General features: G+C 37.6%; 1 pseudogene; it reads right to left on the bottom strand.

Moving 5' to 3' along the window:
- Window positions 1-4,136: 4,136 nt before the first annotated feature.
- On the bottom strand, window positions 4,137-6,463 carry LOC123923156 (annotated as a pseudogene).
- Between the last annotated feature and the right edge of the window lie 6,949 nt (window positions 6,464-13,412).

Raw genomic sequence — 13,412 nt, 5'->3', positions numbered from 1 at the left:
TCCTGGCCGTCAGTAATTGTCTTGGACATTACCGGCGGTCCAGGCCGCCACTAACTAACCAAGAATATTTAAAAAAAAAAAAAAATGGCGCCTCAGACCTTACTGGCGGCCTAGGCCGCCACAAAGTGTTGGTAATTTAAAAAAGTAGCCGTTGGAGGATTTAGTGGCGGTTTTGACCGCCGGTAATGTTCTTGAAACTTGCCCAGAAATTAATGGCGGCCTGGGCCGCCACAAAGTGGTTGGAAATTGAAAAAATATATAACCGTTGGAGGACTTAGTGGCGGTTTTGACCGCCGGTAATGTTCTTGAAACTTGCCCAGAAATTAATGGCGGCCTGGGCCGCCGCAAAGTGGTTGGAAATTGAAAAAAAATATAACCGTTGGGCTTAGTGGCGGCTTTGACCGCCGGTAATGTTCTTGAAACTTGCCCATAAATTAATGGCGGCCTGGGCCGCCGCAAAGTGGTTGGAAATTGAAAAAAAATATAACCGTTGGGCTTAGTGGCGGCTTTGACCGCTAATAAGCTCCAAGAACAGATTTTCACGAATTTTATCCCCCTCTATATATATCTTCCTTCACTTCACAACTCTCATTTCCTACAATCCTTTCTCTATCTAAAATTTCTCCAACATCTCTCTAAAAATTCTTAACTCTAAAAATTCTCCAACTTTTTATCATTTCACTCTTGTTTTTCTTCATTTTGGTAAGTATTTCTCTAATATTCATGCAAGTTTAATATTTGATGTTTATATTGATATGATAAATTGTGTTTATGCTAATAGTTAGTTTTTAAATTTTGTTTGTGTTGTATGACAATTATCGTATTTCGTCGTTTATTATCGAATTTTTAATTTATGTTTAATTATTAATATTTTAAATAATTCTGTCTTATTTTTATATTAAATAAAAAAAGTTTTTTTTAAATAAATATAAATAAAATTATTAAAAATATTAAATTTTATATTTAAATAAATTAAAATGTTTTTTTAAAGCAATTAATATTTAAAAAAAATGTTTTTTTAAAACAAAATAATTAATTATTAAATTTTATATTTAAATAAATTAAAATGTTTTTTTAAAGCAATTAATTTTTTAAAAAACGGTTTTTTTTAAAAAAAATAATTAATTAAAAACGTTTTTTTAAAAAAATTTTGAAAAGGCTGTAGTGGCGGTCCAAACCGTCGCTAAATGGTCAAAATCTGGGCAAATTTAGTGGCGGTCCTAGCCGCCAGTATGGCTGACGCAACCTGCAAAAGAAACTGACCTTCTGACACTAAACTTTGCGGCGGTCAAGGCCGCCAGTAACTTCTTTGGTCTTTGAATTGACCGTTGTTACTTAGTGGCGGTCTGGGCCGCCAGTAAGTCTCGTCAGCTCGGTTTTCGACGGCTTTGGCCGCCAGTAATGTTATTGTCGCCTTATTTACTTGCGCATCGTGGCCGCCAGTAAACCGCCACTAAATTAGCTGTTTCTGGCGGTTTTCCCTTGTTTCTGGCGGTTTTTGGCCGCCAATAAAAGGCGTTTTTCTTGTAGTGTTTAGAAACAAGCATTCAATGATCAAATTAATTCTAATTATATTTACACATAGTCTAAAATATAATTAAAGAAAACTAGTAACATAAAATATAATTAATTGAAAATAAAAGTAGTCAAAATAATTTATGGTAAAAAATTAATTATGTTTGACTTAAATACATGTGGATGAATTTCATTGGTGCCACATCATCATAGGGCAACTACCCTCAATTTATGTGAGGGTAGAGAAGTAGTCACCTATACTTTTTCATCATCTTTTTAAAATTATCATTCTATTATTGACTATTTGGTTCTTACATGCTCTATAAGTACAAGTCATCCCAGAATTGCACATATTTTCAACAACATTATTTAGTAGCTGACTGGAAAGTAAAGTGAATGCCCTATTGCCATTGATGATTTGTTGCACCGTCTTAAGATTTGTTTGTATTACATTGTCTTTCTACACAAATAGCTTGACACGTGACACTATGAAACTCGATTATGGGAAGCATTTTCCAACAAAAGATAAGGTACATGAATCTCATCATACAAGTACACACACTATGAAATATATATATCTTTATCACAAAATGTGCATAATGAAATGAAGAAAGTGCACATTCACGCGTTTTATCCATATATTGCCTACCATTTTTAATTTGCAAGAAGAAAAAAATGGATACTTTCTCATTAGTGGGACACATTCCTATACTTTCCCATTCATCACAATTTGAGTTGCTTGTCACAACTTTTGATTAATTCTTTGAAGTTATTGTTAGGCTCCATAGAAGGAAAACCCCACCATCTAGCTAGTGCGTTACACATAGATAGCACCAAGCAAACTCTTGATGATAAGATTTTGACCGTATTAGGTTCGATTTTTGCAGTTACTGCATCACGCATAAATGTCCGATTTAAATTAGTGGTTGAGATTAGATATCAATTTAAAAATCTATAATTTAAATTGTTTTATCTCAAATTATTGAACAATATTTAGAACTGTGTGAAACTGCATGTATATTTAATAGCTGATTTGATTTCGATTTTATTTAAGTATAATAAGTGTACTTTCAATATAAGCATCAACAAAATCTAAAATACATGAAATTTTTAATTTATTTTAACGTCAAGTTTCAAGTAATTTAATGACCAAAATTTCATTCTTAAATAAATAAGTGAAAAACTTGCAACATTTCTACCGACTAAATTATATTGATATGACAAAATGCTTAGCACTTGGATATGGATAGGATTGAAAATTAAAGCAAAACAAATGAGTTCCAAATTCAAAGTGGGCGGATTCTAGGGTGGGAGAGTAAGATAAGTCTCCCACCGTGGGCAAGTCATGTGAACCGTCGGATGAAAAATCTTATGATGCACCACCTGTATTTTATATTTTACTATTTTCTCTTTCTCTCTCTTTCCATCATCTCTCTCATTGACTCATTGTTGTGTTTTCAAATTGTGTCTCTCATTCCTTTCTTCTACCTCACAAACCACATCCTCTTTAATTACTAACTTCAAACTAATTATTATACACAAATCTATCTATTTAACCTCCTATTAATTTCATTCAAATTAGCAAGGAAAACTGAAACCCTCAAACAATTTGATGGGTTTATTTGGGATAGATCTGAAGTATAAAAAACCTTCAACAATTTTAATATTTATAAAGTTTTTGAGAAAAGAAAAAAAATACAACACACATTTTTGTTTTAGATTCTAACAATTTTGTATGTTTTTTTGAACCAACAATTTTGTATGTTAATTAATAAATAATAAGCCTTTAGATTTTATAGATAAAAAAAAAAAAAACTTTAAAACACCAAAATTTGATGAAGATGGAGAAAGCTTCAACATAAACATTGAAATGGAGAAACAGAAGGACTAGTTTGGGTTTTTCATTATTATTAATTAATTGTGTTTTACTAGTATTTAAAGGTGAAAGTTTTGATTTGGAGGTAAAGGGAGAAAAAAATGGCGTTGAGAAAGAGCAAGGATTGCAGAACCGTGATTGATGAGAAAGTGAAAGAGAAAAAACATTAAGGTACAGTTGGTGTATCATAAGATTTCTCATCCGACGGTTCACATGACTTGCCCATGGTGGGAGACCTATCTTACTTTCCCACCCTAGAATCCGCCTGCAATGTGACCCCCCACAAATTTTGCTCTCAACCCTCCGGACACAAGTACACTTACCAGGGAATGAACAGCACATTCAACCATACAAAACTGTTGATGACTTATACAGGAATTTAATTTTTAACATTTTCCTTGATGATGAGACCCAACAACAACTTCAATTATACAATTTGAAAACAATAGGACAAAAACTACAACTCCAATAATTTGCATTTTTTAAATTCTCCATATACCTAAAATCTCACTTGACCATCACAATCTGATTCTTTTCTTCACAAAAGGGACTAGCCGTTTGGAACTTCTTGTCCCTTTGAGATTTATGAGTCACGGGCCAATTTCATTTATGTTTTTCCTATTTCTTTTTTACTCTGAACAACTGACAAACACTATTAAAATTTACATATAACTGCGAGATTCAAGAGTTGAATTCTACTAAAATTCACATATAACAGCGAGATTCAAAAGGTCGGATGAAGGAGTTTAACATAACAAAATCAACATTTGTCGGCTGATTTAGAATTTATAAACCTTTTTTTTTCTCATTTTTTTCAAATCATTTTATTACAAAATTTTTATTACTAATATATTTTCACCGACAATAAACTAAAGAGAAAAAAAAAAAAAACATTATGAAAAATACATTTTAAAATCTGGCATCTTCAAAGCCATGTAAATCACTGACTTTATTCATAGACTTTCTCATGATAGCCACTTTAGCCAATTTCTCAGCCACTTTCCAAGCCGATATAGGCGTAAGCGGCTCCATCTTGTGGCTCATCAGCTTCGGCTCAGTTTCTTCATCAGCCGTTACAAGACTCGATTTCTTCACTGGATCTTGAGCTCTGACGTGTGACCGTACCAACCGTTTGATCTTAGGGTCTAACGATCCAATGGTTTGGGGACGTGGAACAATAATTGAACGCTCCTTGGAACGAATAATTTCTTGAGTAAACGAGTCACGGTAAGAGGACCGTACGGAAAGAGCGTTTGTGTGGGACCCACGCGATGATGGCAGTTTTAACTCAACGAGTAATTCTCTCTCCTCCGCCGCATGGAGATCTACGATTGTGGCGGAATCCGGTGAATGAACGGCGGTGATATCGCTGGTGAATGTGTTTTGGAATTCAAACTTGATGTTTTGAGCAACGACGCGCAACAAATTTTGGACACGTTCTGAAAACGCGCCGTCATGAAGCGCGTGTGAGTAGTTGAGCACGTGGACTGGAATATCCAAATGAGAGAAGCGCGTGGAAGATATTCTTCTATCTTCGTAACCGTTTGTAAGGAGTATGATTTTGGATACAGGATTCTTCTGTCGTCGATCTTCTAGAATCTTCGCGGCTTTCTTCAGTGCTTCCTTTCTCGCCGGAGTTTCATCGCTGATCAGATCATTGACAGCGAGTGCGTCTACAATGCGACGCGCTGATCTCCGACCGCGGCCTGTCATTCTTCGTAGCGGAAACAACCGTTTGGATCCGCCGGAGAATTCAACGACGGAGAGACGGTCAGATGAACCGAGTGATGAGATCACAACTTGCATTGAACGTTTCAGCATTAAAAACTCTTCACCGGAAATGGAACAGCCGATATCTAGCACCGTCACGAGATCAACCGGCGGCCGATTCGCCACCACATTACACGGCTTTGCTTTCACCTTTAACACTGCAATTAACGTCTCGAAGCTCTTATTAGATGCAACAAGAGCAGTTTCTGGTAGAAAAAACGCATCAAATGTTCTAGTTGAAATAACATCGAAGCCTTGAAATTGAATCGGTTCTTTGTTTTCTTCATCTTCTTGTTGTTGTTCTTCTCCTTCTTCGTTTTCTTCCGTTTCAGGTATGGTGTTGAAGCGAGAAACGGAGGTAGACGATAAGAGTGGCTCGTCGTCGTTGTAGTTTGGAAGCTTCAACGACGTCGTTTTGACGTTCTGTTTGGTGTTTTCCTCTGCAGTTTTCTCCGGTTGAAGATCGTTCCAGTTAATTCCACAAACGGGGCACGTGATAATTTGTTGCGTTTTCACGTGAGCTGCTATGCATGGGAAGTGAAAGGTATGAGAACATTCCGATGTGAAAATTGCTTTTCCTTCACCTGTTTTCACACACTTGGTGCAAATTCCACATAAACTCTGCACACAAAATAAATAACAATGTTATCACAAAGTTAAAATATTATTTACTAAAACAAATGTTCTAAATATCATCTGCAATCGCAATTGCAGATACTATTTTATAGTGTGTAACTGCAATTGCGACTGCTGACCGAATTTTGAAGTATGACTAGAGATGAATGTGAATATGTTTACTTACTTTGGAGAGGCGTAAGGTGGCTTTGAAAAGAGAGTAATAAGAGGATGGTGAATTAGGGGTAGACCACTTGGGACTGTTGATTTTGTTGTCGGGAAGTGGAGAATCGAAGGTTGGACAATGAAGGTTGGGACTAGTTGGTGGAGTAGAGGAAAATGCGAACTTAGGACTTCCATTAATATTGTCCATGTCCAAATGTTGTTGATGGTGGTGGCTTTCTGCTAATATTTTGGACTCTTTGTCTTTTGGAAGTGTAAAATGCTCTTTTCCATCCAGCAACCATAATGGAGTTAGTTTTTGTGTTCTACGCTTTGTGTGTATATATGTGGAATTTGATTGTTTGGATGATATAAGGTTTTTAGAGGAGAAGATAAGAGCTTTTTTGCACTTTAGAAATGGTACTAGAAAAGGCAAATGAAAAGGAAGTGGATTGGATTCAAAAGAGCTACTATTTTCCTCCTTTATATTTCGATTCTCTCACTCAAATATTTGTTATTCAATTTTCTACTTGCATGTCTATTTATATATTATATTGGGAACAATGGCAAGCCTTTCTTGCTAGCTTTCAAGATGAAAATATCACCTCAAAAATGAATTTGTTTATTTTTTGGTTGATATTTTTATAATTAAATAATACAAAATATATTAAAAGTGTTTAAAATATTTTGCTTAAGACAATTTGTTAATTAATAAGATGGACAATTTGTGGGTGTCATGCTTGCATTTAAGAAAATGCATGTATTATTTTTTCATATTAAAATCTAATCTAATCTAATACCTACAAATCTAAGACAATTATAAGGCTATTTTGGAAGGTCTATTTTTATTTTTTTACATAGGAAGGTCAATTTTTAGGACATGGATTTCATGCCGAAAGATTTATATGCAGTTTTATGCGGTATTAAATATCAACTCTTCATTTGAGATCAGACGATTCTAGTATTACACAGTTTTATACATTAAAATAATTGTAACTACCAATTTTAATCGGACGGCTCAAATCAGTTACTACACCTGTATATTCTACATGAAGAGTTGGAGGCTTTTGAGATTTTTCATCACATGAGGAGTACAAGACTATAATAAGGTGAGAGTTTGTAATTAGAGGTGGAAATAGCTATGTCGAGCTAGACTTTGACAAACTTGAGATTGGTCTGTGATCTATCATAGGCTTATTTTTTAGGCCCGAGCCTGACCTTTTGAAAGCCTGATGTGGCATGTTAGCCTGTTTAAAATCCTATTTCATATGAACATATATAAATAAATGATTATATTTATTTTTAAATATACTTATGAACTAATAAATCAATATTCCTTTTGATATTTAACATTATATTTTAGAGAATTTGACTATATATATCATCATATTTCAATTCTAGTTTATAATAATAAATTTATATATATATATATGAAAAATTAATGTAGAATAATAAAATTAATCTACTAAAAAAGTTAATAGATTTATAATTTAATTAAAGTACAAATTTTAATACATAACTAATAATAGTAATAAAAGTATTATTCATAATTAACTTAAATAGGTCGGTCTGGTAGGCCTAGAAGACTTTTATAATGGCCTGCAGCATGATCTTTTTAGCTAAATAGGCTTATAAAAAAGTCTTGTCCTGCTCTATTTAAAGAAATAAGCTAGCCTAGCCTGAGCCTATGTAGGCTAGACTATAGGTAGAGGTGGGAATAGGCTAGGCCGAGCTAGGCTTTGCCAAGCCTGAGCCTGGCCTGTCAAAAAATCGAAGGTCTGAGCCTGGCCTGTGGCCTATCATAGGCTTAAATTCTAGGCCTGAGCCTGACCTTTTGAAAGTCTGATGTGGCCTGTTAGCCTGTTTAAAAGTCTATTTCATATGAACATATTTAAATAAATAATTATATTTATTTTGAAATATACTTATGAACTAATAAAATAATGTTTCATTTGATATTTTAGAGAATTTGACTATATATGTCATCATATTTCAATTCTAGTTTATAATAATACATTTATATATGTTAAAAACTAATGTAGATTAATAAACTTAAATTACTTAAAAAGTTAATAGATTTATAATTTAATCAAAGTATAAATTTTAATATATAAATAATAATCGTAATAAAAATATTATTCATGTTAACTTAAATAGGCCGGCCTAGTAGGCCTCAAAGGCTTTTTTAATGGCCTGCGGCCTGGTCTTTTTAGCTAAATAGGCTTATAAAAAAGCATTGGCCTGTTCTATTTAAAGAAATAGGTTGGCCTGGCCTGAGCCTATGTAGGCTAGGCCTTAAGGCCATGTAGGCCGGCCTGGCCTGTTTCCACCTCTAACTATAGGTCCCTATAAGCCGACATAACCTATTCCCACCTCTATTTGTGATATTTCTCTTAAAATTGACTTCATAAAGTCTATGTAAGTTTGTTACCTACTTAATTTTTGGATTAGGTCTGACCTATTATTACATTAGCTCAATGTTATATAAGTATAGGCATAATTTTATGCTTAACTATTTTAATAAAATGTATTTAGCTTAAAAATATAAAAATTAGAAGAAATATAATAGCAGAAAGAATTATCATTTGATATGGATTAATTTTATTCATCTTATTTTAACATTTTTTTTTTGTCTCTACAACAAATACAGAAAACCTTATTAATATTATCAATAAAAATTCTTAAGGCAAGGCTTAAAAATAAAGTACATGATGAGTTTTTTTCAAATAGCATAGTTGACTACATAAAATTATACGTTGCTATTAAGTTTGATATATATATTTTTTTTGTTGACAAAGCTAGTAAGTTTGACATAGATTCAATTATAGATGAATTTTTTTTAAAGGAAAGGTATCCTCCGCGAAATCTCCTAACAAATGTTTTTCCATACGCACTAACCGGGAATCGAACCCAGGATCAAAGAATTAAGGGGACCAAGTATCTACCACTTGTGTCACACTTTATTGGTCCAGTTATAGATGAATTTAACTTTTAAGATACATTAAAGTATTAATGTATCTAGTTTATAATAATAGTTTAGATACATCATTTTTTTCAATATATTTAAAAACTGAACTTATATATTAAGTATGGAGAGAGCACTTTGTAATTTTCTTTTCGGCCACTCTTTTATTCCAAAGAAAAAAAATGAAATGATGACCAAATTGCTAGCATGTCAAACACAAGGTGGTGATATAAATAACTAATCAAACAAACAAAATTGTATAATAACGTCCAAATAACAATTCTTAAGTGTCATTACCCCTCCCTTAGCCATTTATTTTGTTTCATTAGATTACCCCTTAGCCATTTATTTTGTTTCATTAGAGCGTGAATGATTGACAATCAGAAATTGGGAGAATTTTTTTTTTCAAAATATTGAGAGAAACTTATAAACAACCAATAATTGTATACAACTTAATTAAATGTAAATTAAATTGCATGAAAGCAAGATAAAGCCATACGGATAGCTAGTTACACAAATCTAGTCTAATAATGGGGGCAAAACTCATGTTCTTATTATCAAGCATAATTAGTATTTAATTATTATCATTATTATTTTAGGATTTGTATAAAGTCTATAGAGTCAATCACCTTAATTATTGGAGATATTTGTTCCTTAATTTACTCCAATTAGGTTACTATACTTGTGTATATATACACCTCTTGTAAACTCTCAAATGTAATGCAATATACAACTTTATTCATTCCTTTATATGGTATCAGTTGGTAACGTTCCAGCCCTACCCTGTTAAACCAGAAAACGCCGTTTTTTCTCCGTTTGCCGTAACACTTTGCCTCCCATGGCTTCCGATGGCTCTCGCTCCATAGCTAACCCCTATGAACCCTCCAAACCCTTTGCGTGTATCACCCTCAGCGGTGTCACCAAGCTTCTCCCTACCAATTACCTCAATTGGAAACTCCAGGTAGAAGCCTTCCTTGATGGTTTTGATCTACTCAAATACACTGATGGATCGTTCCCTGCGCCGACAGCAACGATCACCACCACCGCAACGCCTCCGGTAACATCACCAAACCCTGCTTTTCAAACATGGCGTCGCCAGGATCGCCTCATCTATGGTGCCATCCTCACCACTCTTTCCGACGAGGTGGCCTCCTTGGTGTCCCAGACGAAGACCTCGCACGACCTCTGGGAGCTTCTCAAGAACACCTATGCCAAAGCCTCCCGCAGTCACCTTAAACAACTCAAGGAACGTCTTCGGATGGCCTCGAAAGGTACTCAATCCATCACGACCTACATGCACTCTCTGAAGCAAACTGCTGATCTCCTCGCCTCTCTCGGATCTGCTGTCTCCGTCGAGGACATGACCGACCATGTCTTGCGCGGCCTTGATGACGGTTACCGAGCAGTCATTGATGGGGTCAACGCAAGGGACACTCCAATCACCTTTGATGATCTCCTCGAAAAGCTCCTCATCCAGGAACTCTCTCTTGCTGCTGCTCAACGCCAATCACCTGCTCCTGTTACTGCGCTGCACGCTCAGGCAAGGTCGACCAACAACAAGCCTCGACCAAGTCAGGCACCTGCACCGACCAACCAACGCCCAGGTGATCGCAAACCATTCCTTGGTCGATGTCAATGGTGCAACACCAAGGGACACGTCCTCGCTGACTGCCAACTCTTTCGGACCCAACACCCCAGCGTCCCCGCACCTCCTCGTTCTTCTCCGAGCACCACTGGCCAGGCCCAGGCCCACACCGCTACTGCTGGCACATCCTCGCCTGGTTTCCTGCTCGATAGTGGAGCAACACATCATGTGACCAACGACCTTACAAATCTGGCACTTCACCATCCATACACTGGCCCCGACTCCCTCTTCATGGGGAATGGTTCAGGTTTAAACATCTCTCACTCTGGAACACTTTTAATTAATGATTTATCCTTGTCTAATGCTCTTTATGTTCCCTCCATGAAACAACAAATCATTTCTGTTTCTCAACTCACCAAACAAACTAACTCTGCCGTTGTTTTCTTACCAAACTCTTTTTATGTCATGGACTTGCAGACACGCCAAACAACCCATAAAGGCTCATGTGTGAATGGACTTTATCTGTTGCCCACGACCTCACCTTCCGCCCACACCGTCCAAGTGGAATCCTCTGCTTCCTGGCATCACAAGCTTGGACACCCTTCAACTTCCATCTTTAAATTTATTCAACATCATTTTTCTTTAGGTTCAAATAAATTTCCGCAATCAGATTGTAATTCATGCCAAATTAATAAAAGTCATAAACTTCCTTTTCATGAATCTACTCTTACATCTACTTATCCATTAGAAATAATTTTTTCTGATGTATGGACTTCCCCTGTTTTATCTATTGATGGTCTTCGTTACTATTGTTTGTTTGTTGATCATTATACTCGCTATATATGGCTATATCCCATGAAACTAAAATCTGATGTGCAATCTATTTTTCCCAAATTTAAAACACTAGTTGAAAACTTCTACCAACACAAAATAAAAGTCCTATACACTGACAATGGTGGCGAATACATTGGTCTTCGTTCCTTTCTAAGTACTCATGGCATAAGTCACCACACCACTCCCCCTCATACACCCGAACACAATGGCATCTCTGAACGGCGGAATCGGCACATTGCCGAAACCGGTCTCTCCCTCCTTCACCACGCTGGCCTTCCCCTCACCTACTGGCCTCACGCCATGACCACTGCAGCCTACCTCATTAACCGTCTCCCTACCCCAATCCTCGGGCACCAATCACCTTACTCTAAACTCATCCGCATTAGTCCGGATTATCATAAATTAAAATGTTTTGGATGTTTGTGTTTTCCCTGGATTAAACCTTATGCTAACCATAAACTTGCTCCAAAGTCTACTATGTGTGTTTTTGTAGGTTACTCAGCTGATCAACATGCATATCTATGCCTCGATCCTTCAACTGGACGGATTTACACCTCTCGCCATGTCAAGTTCGTCGAAACTGAATTCCCCTTCCGTTCACTGGTGGCCCAACCGATCACGTCCACGACCTCACAGACTGGTCCACTCCAACTGCCCGTCTTGCCGACCATCGCTCCACCTACTGCGAGCACCAATCCCACATCCCCGGATACCTCACTTGTTGAGCCTCCCTCCCCGTCTGGCATTTCCTCCCCGACCACATCCCAATCCTCGTCCTCAAATACAACGAGCAATGAAACGACCAGTAATGACCCCCCTTCCTCCTTACAGCCAACATTGCTCCCACAACCACAAACGACCTCTCCCCCCACAACGACCACTGAACCCCATGGCGGTGGGATCATCACCCGGTCCAAAAACAACATCGTCAAACCCATCCACAAACTCAACCTCCATGTCCGTCCCTCATCCCCGATGGAACCTAGTACTATTACCCAAGCCCTTCGTGATCCGGACTGGCGTTCCGCCATGTTGGCTGAATTTGATGCCCTACATCGCAACAACACCTGGGAACTCGTTGGTCGTTCCTCTGCTCAAAATTTGGTTGGTTGTAAGTGGGTCTTTCGCATCAAGAGAAATCCAGATGGGTCCATTGATAGGTACAAGGCTCGATTGGTCGCTAAGGGTTTCCATCAACGCCCTGGTTGTGACTACACAGAAACATTTAGCCCCGTCGTCAAACCAGTGACAATTCGGATCATCCTCGCCTTGGCAGTTCGACAAGGATGGTCCGTCCGCCTGCTTGATGTTAACAATGCCTTTCTTTAAGGGACGCTCAACGAGGAGGTCTACATGGCTCAACCACCTGGCTTTGTTAACAAAAGCTTCCCTGATCATGTCTGTCGCCTAAAGAAGGCGCTCTACGGGTTAAAGCAAGCTCCTCGCGCTTGGTATATGGAACTTCGTGTATTCCTGCTCTCCATTGGCTTCGTCAATTCCACCGCCGATGCTTCTTTGTTCATTCAGCGGACACCACGCGCGACACTATACTTGCTCGTCTATGTCGACGACATCATTGTTACGGGGAGCTCCTCGACAGAATTGTCTCGTCTCATTGCTACACTTGCTGCCCGTTTCTCATTGAAAGATCTTGGCTATCTCAATTATTTCCTGGGTGTTGAAGTCATTCCTTCCGCTGCGGGCATGTTTCTTTCACAACGGAAATACATCACTGATCTCCTTCAAAAGTCGGGCATGACAGAAGCTAAACCAGCGTCCACTCCAATAACTGCTACTCCTCCGCTGCTCAAAAACTCTGGTGATCCCTTGCCCTCCCCGACTGAATACCGAGCACTAGTTGGAAGTCTCCAATACTTGAGTCTTACTCGACCAGACATTGCCTTCGCGACCAACAAACTTGCTCAGTTCATGCAGAACCCGAGCACCATGCACTGGTTGGCTCTCAAGCGCCTACTTCGCTATCTGGCCGGCTCTTGCGACAAAGGCATTTTCATCTCCGCGACTGCTCCCCTGAACTTTCATGCGTACTCAGATGCGGACTGGGCGGGTGACAAAGATGATTACATCTC

This window comes from Trifolium pratense, linkage group LG4, assembly GCF_020283565.1.
Source record: "Trifolium pratense cultivar HEN17-A07 linkage group LG4, ARS_RC_1.1, whole genome shotgun sequence".
NCBI classification, from domain to species: Eukaryota; Viridiplantae; Streptophyta; class Magnoliopsida; order Fabales; family Fabaceae; genus Trifolium; species Trifolium pratense.
Note: the sequence above shows the minus strand (reverse complement) of the source record. Positions and strands in the feature narration are given on the sequence as shown.